This window comes from Amblyomma mixtum, chromosome 3 (assembly GCF_055824585.1).
Source record: "Amblyomma mixtum isolate Tamu chromosome 3, ASM5582458v1, whole genome shotgun sequence".
NCBI classification, from domain to species: Eukaryota; Metazoa; Arthropoda; class Arachnida; order Ixodida; family Ixodidae; genus Amblyomma; species Amblyomma mixtum.
In genome coordinates, this window is record NC_143014.1 from 28,606,384 (window position 1) to 28,616,403 (window position 10,020).

The 10,020-nt window shown below is 46.4% G+C and overlaps 1 pseudogene; it reads right to left on the reverse strand.

Moving 5' to 3' along the window:
* Positions 1-2,546: 2,546 nt before the first annotated feature.
* LOC149349506 (uncharacterized) lies at positions 2,547-4,105 on the reverse strand (annotated as a pseudogene).
* Positions 4,106-10,020: the final 5,915 nt, after the last annotated feature.

Consider the following 10,020-nt stretch of genomic DNA (forward strand, 5'->3'; position numbering starts at 1 on the left):
TAGTTGTGGGAGCAGTTTCTGGCTCTAAAGAAAAAACCAACTGAACAGGACGACGCTGGTCCTGTGGACGCTGGCCAGCGTCGTCCCGTGTCCCTCTCTGTGTCTGCGTCCTTCCGCTGTTTTTTTTTTTTTTTTGTTAGAACTATGTGCCAACTGGTCCAGCTCTCTACCCTTTTGAATCATGTTTCTGGCTGAACCACTTTTCGAAGTGGTATCCGTTCACTTCCTCGGGGTAGTCGCCAGAGATTTTCTTAGCTCGAGCTGCGTCACAAAATTGGCAGTGGCTTAGCTCAGCTATGCCAGGATATACGTAGCGAAAGCATGTGACACAGCTGGCGAAGCGAGCGGAGGCAAGCGCAACGACGAGGCAAGCGGTGTGACGTCATACCAAACAGCGGCGGCGGCGGCTCCGCGGCGAGATGACCAGAATAAGAATTTTTATTAGTCAATCATTTCTTCAATACACATTGATATGCAGAAAGAGGTCCCATAGTCCATGACTGAAAGTGGACCTCCTGTTCATAATACCATTGGGTTAAGTAAACAATGCGCAGCATTTTAAGAATGAAAGATGATACGGAATTAAGACTTAATACATACATTTGTAGACAAAGAACATAAACTCCAAAGAAAAAAACAAGGAAAAAAGAAGAAAGAAAGAAACGAAAAGAAACTAATGGTTAACTGTCTCCTATCAAGTATTGTTTTAAGGTCTGTTTAAAATTAAATACTGAACGCGAGTTTTTAATATTCAGAGGTAAGGTGTTCCATAATGAAATCGATGAATACTGAATAGTCTGCTTGCCGTAGTTAGTACGAACTTTTGTTCGGAAGAAATTGTTGTTAGAAGCAAACCGGGCAGTGTTGGAATTGGTGAGTGTGGAAGATAAAAACTCAACTGTTGGTAATTGGTTGTTGATGATACTGAAGAACAATATACCTAAATGAAATTTGATGAGCTCTGAAACAGGGTATTGCTCATATGGAGTAAAGATCTGGCATTAGTAATACACGGGCTTGGTGTAATAATTCTTATAGCTTTGTTCTGGATTACCTGAGTTGATGCAAGGTGAGAGCTGTAAGTATTTCCCCAGCATGTTAAGCCATAAGTGATTGAGTGTGTATGAATGAGTGATATAATGCGATCAATGTGTTAAAGCTAAAGTAGGGTCGTGCTTTGATAAGAATTCGTATCCCAGGTGCAGTTTTTTTTAATAAACTTAAGTAATATGGTCATGATACTTCAGATGGTTATCGAGATGTACACCAAGGAACGTAGCACTGATAAAGAGAAATATAGTTTGGCTAGCGATATTGATAGACGGAATAGAGGCTAACTTTCTTTGATGGAAGCTGAATACCATGAATTTTGTTTTAGAGGGTTAATATGAATCATATTATTGTTACACAACCGAATGTTATTTTGAAGGTCAATGTTTAGTTCAGAAATGAGACGAGAGATGACGTTATCTGAGCTAAATATAGTAGTATCGTCTGCATATAAAATGCATTTTGAGGATGACAGATAACTGGGTAAGTCATTAATATATATAAGAAATATATGATGATGATATATGATAATATATGATGATGATATCAACTTTGTTTTCCACCACATAAGGATGTCCCCTACTCCCCCTCCCCGGCACGCAGGCCTCGGCCTCGCCGCGGTGGCTCAGTAGTTACGGCGCTCGGCTGCTGGCCCGAAAGACGCGGGTTCGATCCCAGCCAAGGCGGCCGAATTTCGATGAAGGCGAAATTCTAGAGGCCCGTGTACTGTGCGATGTCAGTGCACGTTAAAGAGCCCCAGGTGGTCGAAATTTCCGGAGCCCTTCACTACAGCGTCCCTCATAGCCTGAGTCGCTTTGGGACGTTAAACCCCAATAAACCAAACCAAGCAGGCCTTGGTGACGGGTGCCGGGACCTCCGCGATTAGAAGCAGGCGAGGAGGTCTTGACTCCTCGCGGCTTCTCCCGCCAGGCGGATACGGGATACGGACCCCGCACACCGTTACCTTATATGAGCCCCTGTTCATCAAGGGTTGGCAGGAAACGAAGCAGCAGACGCAGCCGCCCGCGCGCTCTCTCACCGGGCTGTTTTCTCCTCCCCACCCGATCAGGAACCCGATCCTAATCCGATCTATACCTTCAAAGATATTGAAACCTACTGTCAAGACAGTCATCGCCTTTACCCTCGCCCATATAAAGGTCTGAAGAAGGCGGGTGAGCGGCTCCTTCTCCGCCTTCTCACCAATACACTTCTGTGCCCGGCAGCACTAAAACATTTTGACCCCTCCTTTAACGGCAGCTGCCCGCACTGTAGTGCGGTGTCTTCTGACACCTGTCACATGCTGTGGGCCTGCCTCTCCAACCCGGCTATTCCCCCCATCCCCAACCCAACCCGGGAGGACTGGGAGGCGACCCTGCTAGGCTGCCACGACTTACAGGCCCAACAAGCCTGTCAGATGTGCTGAATACTTGAACGAGCGTCGCAGAAAGCTCCGCATGAACGTATATGGTCGCTCGCGCTGCTCTGATACGATGTCTTCAAGCGCCAGAGCAGTATTGATAGACTGTTACTTGAATGGGCTGTTGCGGGTAGATCTATGCTCCTGAAAGGCAAAGGACAGAGGCTTGGCGTATGATGAGCGAATGTTAAGTGCAGAGACTGAGATTGCATGCGAATCAATCATGGCGTAGCATCTGGCGGTAATGGTTTCCAGCTTTTGTGTGCGAAACCGACATAATTCATGGGCAAGTGTCCTGTTCGGATTTGGCTTGCCGAGGTAAAACGTGAAGTCGCTGTCGTCATTTGTGAGGTAGAACCGGTGATACCTGTAGTTTGATTCAGTGCCACGTATACCAACTTTTGGGGATGAGTCTTCGTATAGGAGTGCCCGACTTTCTCATAGGTTCTTCACTGTGATTTGTGAATAGTTATTGCTCTTGGCTGTAAAATTGGCAGCTGCGATCTCCAAACAGATGTTGGAGAGGAGGAATAACAGCGAACTTGGACGAGACTTAAGAACGAGAAGACAGGACAAGCGTTTCTCGTTCTTAAGTCTCGTCCAAGTTCGCGGTTATTCCTCCTCTCCAACATGTCAGACCAACTGGCCCAAAGCTTCCCCTTGTTGATCCAAACAGATGTATTGTTTTTCTTATCTATAACGAATAACTGTGCGCTTTTCGATGGGTATTCAGTTTCGTTGGGCCTTTTTGTCGAGTGCAAGCAATTGGCGTTTTTTTTTTTTTGTGGCAGTTATTTTTCCAATCCTGAGTTTGCAGCCCAGCTCACTGAACTGCACCCACATTCGTTTTGGCTTTCCAAGCGCGTCTTGCTGGATGTATTGGAGCATACCGACGGACCCATTAACGAGGCTGCCGTAGGACAGATGAACATTGAGGCTAAGCATGTATGGCTTGCCAACGTATAGCGTTATTTTATCTGGTAGATCTCCGATTTCGGCCCTGGGCAGCGAATCGACTTTGCGCCTTGCCTATGTACAATGATTGTGTCCCGTGCCGTGCATATTAATGCATTGTCGTCGGCTCCTATGGTTGTTTTTTGAGTCCTTATTAGAATAGTACAAACGGATGGCACCAGGACAACAAGTGGCTACTCGTTAAAATGTGATGAAGCGGCTTTCGATTAGTACAGTTTCCACGGGATCCAATTGGAAAGCGTCTCCAATTTTGGCAACTATCGTCGAGAACCTGAAATCTTTTTTCCTTAAGACTTAGGTGAGGCAAAAGTATTACATATTTGCCATGAAATTTCCGTGTTAAACATACTGTCTGTCTTGACGCGCTTCAAGACCTCGGCGGCACGAACGGGGGGAAGCTGCCGAAGGCCTTCGCAGAAAATAACACCGAATCCCTCTGAAGGGCTGAATATATTTCGAAGTGATGGTCCGGAGTCTGAAGTCGATTTTCTGAAGTATGTCGGCAGACAGCATGCTAACTTCGTCGGTAATGACGCACTTGATATTCCTGAAAGTGTAGCGGAAAGTGGAGCCCACAGTCCCCCCTGACGCTGAATTTAAAGGTTTCGTGTACAGTTAATCCTACAACGGCGACCACCGCCTTACCAGGTTTAGCACGCCCATGTAGGCGTTTACATGGTCTGCGCCAGCAGGGTTAAGATATCTGTTGTAGATATCCATAATAAACGCCTAGTCAGACCCCGCTACTCCTGTGAGGAAGATTTGAAGTGGCGAAGGGTCTGGGAAGGTGAGTCGATGGACGGCTTCTCGGACGACCTCATATTGCCGCGCATTTGTCGTGCGCATCTTGGCAAGGCAATGATGTGTGGGCATGACGTCTTGGCGAGTACACACCACAGGGTTTGAAGGGGACATTGCGTTCTACCGCACGGATGCCAAGGAGATTAGAATCGTCGTTCTGTGTGGCTGGAGGGAGGGTGGCATATCTTATCGGCTCGGTGGGAAATCGTTGCCGAGTCCGCAAAGTCGAGTCGAAGTAGGGAACTGCAAACGGTACGGATTTTATCACTGTCTCTGTCACTCTGTTAGCATGCTTTGAGCTCGAGAATGAGATTCATGTGTTGCTAGCAGATTCTTTAGAAGCAATTTTGATATAAGATCTCCACCTCTTTGCGGAACGGGTAGAATAGGAGAACGTGCTCTCTCTTGAAGTTGGCTTTGTCGCCTAGTTGTCGCCTAGGAGTAACCGCGATGCCATAGTATCAGCACAGCTCTAATTTACTTTCGCATACGGCGTACGTATGAGGACACTGAGACTAATGCCAAGAACAATAGTGACCTTTGCGTTCTACATATTAACTTTAAGAGACTTTCAGCGCTATATTTACTTACGGCTACAGATTACCAGAGGGCAGGAGAGGGAGAACCAGTGAGGTGCCTCCAGAGCCACGGTTGAAATCCTTAAGGCCAGCAAGCCACAAAGCAAGGTCAGGCGTGAGCGACCCACGGGTTGCGTGCGTGAGACCACTACCGTAAACTACTGAATGAGTGGCGTCACTCTTGACGAGTTGCGTTGCCCATCCGAGAGCGTTTGTGCAACTCCTTCAACCATTTCATTATGATTTTACTTCGACGAATGTGCGGCAATGCCTGCAGCTGCCGCTGTTATAATATGTACCTCCATAGTGCGTTACCGTAAAGCCCAAAAATATTCCCCTTATTTGTTAGCTTGCTTTCTTGGGTTCCTGTCTGTTTTATTATCTGCTTGTCTGCTTGCTTGCCTCAGTATTTGTTCATTCGTTCATTGGTTGACGTATTTGTTTGTGTTCAGGGTATCGTGCAGACTCCTTAATGAGCCGCATATTCCTGTGGAAGGCTGTGGTGTACCGGTCTTCCTTCTTTAAGCTGCATCAGGACGAGTTTATTTATTTATTTATTTATTTATTTATTTATTTATTTATTTATTTATTTATTTATTTATTTATTTATTTATTTATTTATTTATTTATTTATTTATTTATTTATTTATTTATTTATTTATTTATTTATTTATTTATTTATTTATTTATTTATTTATTTATTTATTTATTTATTTATTTATTTATTTATTTATTTATTTATTTATTTATTTATTTATTTATGTACCCTAAGGGCCAGGCTGGGCATTACATAAGGGGGGGAGAGCAGATAACATAAATGCACAAGGGTTCACTCCATACATAATATAAATATAGGAAAAACAAGAATGAAAGAACAAAGCGTGAATTATCACATTGGGTCAGTGTTTTACATCGTGGGCATTGTGCAGTGTGCTATAAAAAAAATGTGTATGCGCACAAGGCAAAGCACAGGTACAAGGCATCAAGTTCAAACAGACTGCAAAGCTGCGCCTTATTCAAGAAATGTTAGTAACAATGAACGGAAAGATGATGGCTCGTTAATAGCCACAATGCTACCAAGTAAAGCATTTCACTGCCTTACAGCTAAGACTAATGGGGAATTCTGATACTTCTTTGTGGGGGCAAAAATTTTTTGAATTTTACGCGCATGGTCGGAACGAGACGATATGTAATGTACTGCTCTGATGTGCCTGCGTGCGAAATATGAATGGTTGTAGTAGAGGGAGTGGAACAACGATAGGCCAAAGAATTTCCGTCGTATATAGAGGTCCAGAAGATTAAGAGATTGTTTTATGGCAGAAACGCTCTGGTATGGGGAGTATACGACCGTAGAATAAAGCGTGCTGCCTTATTTTGCGCTGATTCTGTAGAGCTGGGTAGGTTCCCTTGATGGGGATGCCATACTACCGAACAGTATTCTAGTGATGCCCGAATTAGAGATGTATAGGCCTGTAGTTTGGTATCAGAGTTAGCTAGAGATAGACGACGTTTGAGAAGGCCAAATTTTTTCAAAGCTTTGCTGGTGATATCTTCAATGTGGCCATGCCAGTTCAGATCCGGGGAAAGAACAACGCCTAAGTATTTGAAAGTTGATGAGCGCTCAATGGCACTTTTATTTATACTGCAGTGGTTTACTGGAGTTTTACAGAGTGCAGAGAAAGTCATCTGTTTGGTTTTGTCGGTGTTCATTTCCACCTGCCAAACACTGCACCAAGTACTCAACCTATCTTGACGTGTTTGCAAGGCAGTTTGCATGGCAGTACCTGAATCATGCTGCAGTAACAGCTTCTTATAATGCTGGTTCGCCACTTCCATGTCGTTATTGCGCGGCCATAGGGCCATGGCAGCGCCATATCAAGGTCGCGTACTTGATTGCACCTGACAGAGCTGTACAGACGCTGTACCGCTCTCAACAGAGCCTCTCCATGAGAGCGCTAGAGCACGCTGCATGGAGCCAAGTAGGGAGGACCAAGTGCCAGGCAAGAAGAGGAAGGCACCCACGGAAGAAGAGACGTAAGGCCACACGCACCCGCGGGAGAGACAGTTTATCCCGGGCCGCAATTACTGGGCCGTTTACGATCGGCCCCCTGCGCGCCCTCCGCGTCCTTCGCGGCTCGCGCTTTCTAATTCGGGGGCCTGCCGGCTATGGCGCCCTCCGAGACCTGCGAGCAATCAGCGCCATCCAATCGAGTTCGGGGTTTTCCCTCGCGGGAACACGTGCTGCTTGGCGGACACGCAGTGCTAATCCCTCGCTGCGTCGCGCCTTGCAAGAGCGCGGCCGCGCGGCCAACACCTGCGCCTGACACGGCCCGCTAATACACCCCGGGTCGGGTCCCGGAAATGCAGAGGCCTCTACGCAAAGTAAGGAGCATGGGCGGAATACTACTCTCACCTGGTCCAGGACTTTCGCGATTGATAGTTCTTCACTGTCAGTCTAGCTATTAAGCAGCGTCCCGCTATGCAATCAAGCATTGATGTTCTTTTTAAAGGGGCCATGAAATGGTTTTCGACCTTTTGCTATTTTGTACTTCAGTGAATTAACACAAGAGCTTGTGATTCTATCCCCAAAGTTTGAATGCCCTGGACTCGTTGTGTATTCCAAAAAAAACGCGATCGAAATCAGGATCGGTAAACTCCTCCTACCGATAGCGACCGCCACATCGAAATGCTCGCGTGACGTCACAAGAACTTGCACCACTTACACACCACAGCATCGTCTCTAGTTTGGTTTGGTTTGCGGGGGTTTAATGTCCCAAAGCGACTCGGGCTATGAGGGACGCCGTAGTTGGAGCGCTCCGGATAATTTCGACCACCTGGGGTTCTTTAACGTGCACTGACATCGCACAGTACACGGGCCTCCATAATTTCGCCTGCATCGAAATTCGACCGCCGCGGCCGGGATCGAACCCGCGCCTTTCGGGTCAGCAGCCGAGCGCGGTAACCACTGAGCCACCACGGCGGCACATCGCCTCTAATGCAGGCTGCGATGTCAAAGGACACGTCTCCTGTCCTTTCGTGGGTGATTGGAGTAGCGGTCGTCTCTCATATACGAGTAACTGATGAGAATGTTACTGCGCAAGAGCGATGATAGTAACGCAGGTTTTCGTTGGTATATAGTCAAGGCCTGTTCACATTAGGCAGATGCGACGCCGACGGTCGGCATGGGCCGGTCGGCAGATGCTGCCGGTCTTTCCACGGTCTGTCAGACATTTGTCAGAAAGTTTTAAAATGCGTTTGTAACATACAAGATCAGGATTTTTGGACACCAATTTTTATTTTGAGGCAACTGTGAACTATAGCAAGGTATTGTAATTGAAATATTGAAGGTACATTCTTCCGATGCGTAGCAAAATCTTTTAATGTTTGCCCATAGCTCGCATGGACTAGTTTTAAGACTGCCAAATAAACCAACGGGGAACGTTTTTGACGTTAGCAAAAACATTAACAACAAAAAAAATGCAAGCCTACCGAGGGGAGATCTGCGCATGTATTAATTGTTAGAGTGAAATCTTGGGATATATGAAAAAAAATTCAGGGGGCACTTTGACTGTCTAAAGTGCGTAGAGGCGAAAGCGTTTTCCGCACCACTTTCGCTGCTTCTGTGGCACTGGTGGCGTCACATATAATTGAGTACGAATTACTAAGTAATGACAAATCACTAATTAATGGTTAATTACTGATTAATGCCTGAATACTAATTAACTGGTAATTAATGACGCTTAAGCTTCGCCTTGGCGTGGAACGCGACAGCGTGTTGTAGCGCTGCCAGGGAGTCCACGGAACGCCACCACCCGTTCGGCGCGATGCCTTGCCCTTTGAACGCAACACTTTTTGAGGAAAGGAAATGGCGCAGTAATTCTCTGTCATCTCGGTGGACACCTGAGCCGCACCGTAGAGGAAGGGAGGAAGTGGGAGTGAAAGAAGAGAAAGAGGGCCCGTACTGAAGAAAATGAAAATTCTATTTGAGGAAAGGAAATTACGCAGTAACTGTCTCACATATCTCCGTGAACACCCGTCAAAATTCAGGGGGCACTTTTTTTTACCTAAAGTGTGGTCACTGATGTGTGGTTAAGAAGTTCAGCTTCGCCTCTAAGAGTCTAACGCGACAGCATCTTGCAACGCTGCCAGGGAGTCCATAGAACGCCATTGCCCATTCGGTTCTACGCCTCGCTCGTAGGTAAATTGGTTTTTGAGGAAAGGAAATGTATCTGTCTGTCATATCTCGGTGGACACCTAAACCTCGCCGGAAGGGAAGGGAGGAGAATGGGAGTGAGCGAAGACACCGCATTCACTAGACGCGCCTTTGTTCATTCCAAACCATCGAGCTGGCATTGGCGGAGTGGATAGCATGCTCGTCTCGCACTCCGAAGACCGGGGTTCGATTCCGGAGCTCGACCAATTTCCTACTCGCTTTTATTTATTTATATGACCTGACTAGGAAAGTTAATGAGGCTAATTGGGTAATTCAGCAATTAACTAAACTCATTCCCTCTTACTTGGAGCATCACTATACGATCCCTTCAATTGGTTGCATGGTTACTAGCCAAAGTACAATTGGCCCCGTTTGAAATTCGCGCACTGTGACGTCACGACCGTTTCGACCAATTGAAAAGCGTGACATTTTCTGTCGACAACTGCTGCTTACAACGATGAGGCATTAAAGGCTTTCGCCTTAATATTGCGTTCACAAACAACTTCCCTCTGAAAAATTATGTACGTGCTGTGAGTGCGACAGCATGCACGCGGGTGTTCGGCTGCGGCGATGGCGTGCTGTTCTTATGCAGTGGCCAGCGAAGATGATCTTTTCGCGCCACCCGAATGAAAGTTGATGAAGACAATACCCAGACCGAGCGCGGCAGACAGGCAGTTTTTGCGCGCGGGGTGCTGTGCTGCGGTTAAACCGGAGTGGCAACCAACCCTAGTGCTGTGCTTTTCATTGCCTTTTTTCTAGTTCATCGCTGCTTAGGTGTGTCGTACTATGATGCAGTAGTGACATGCATGCCCTGTGTTGCGTCCTTCTCGTGCTTGGTTTATGTGTCGTATTATGCATTGTGTTGATTTGCGGCTGTTTTCTTCATGGTTTGTACATAGTTCATGTACATAGAACATCACGTTGAAAAAAAGTCGTGATGGCGCAGTGCTTAAATGAAGTGGACTGCATGGCCGATCTGTTTGCGC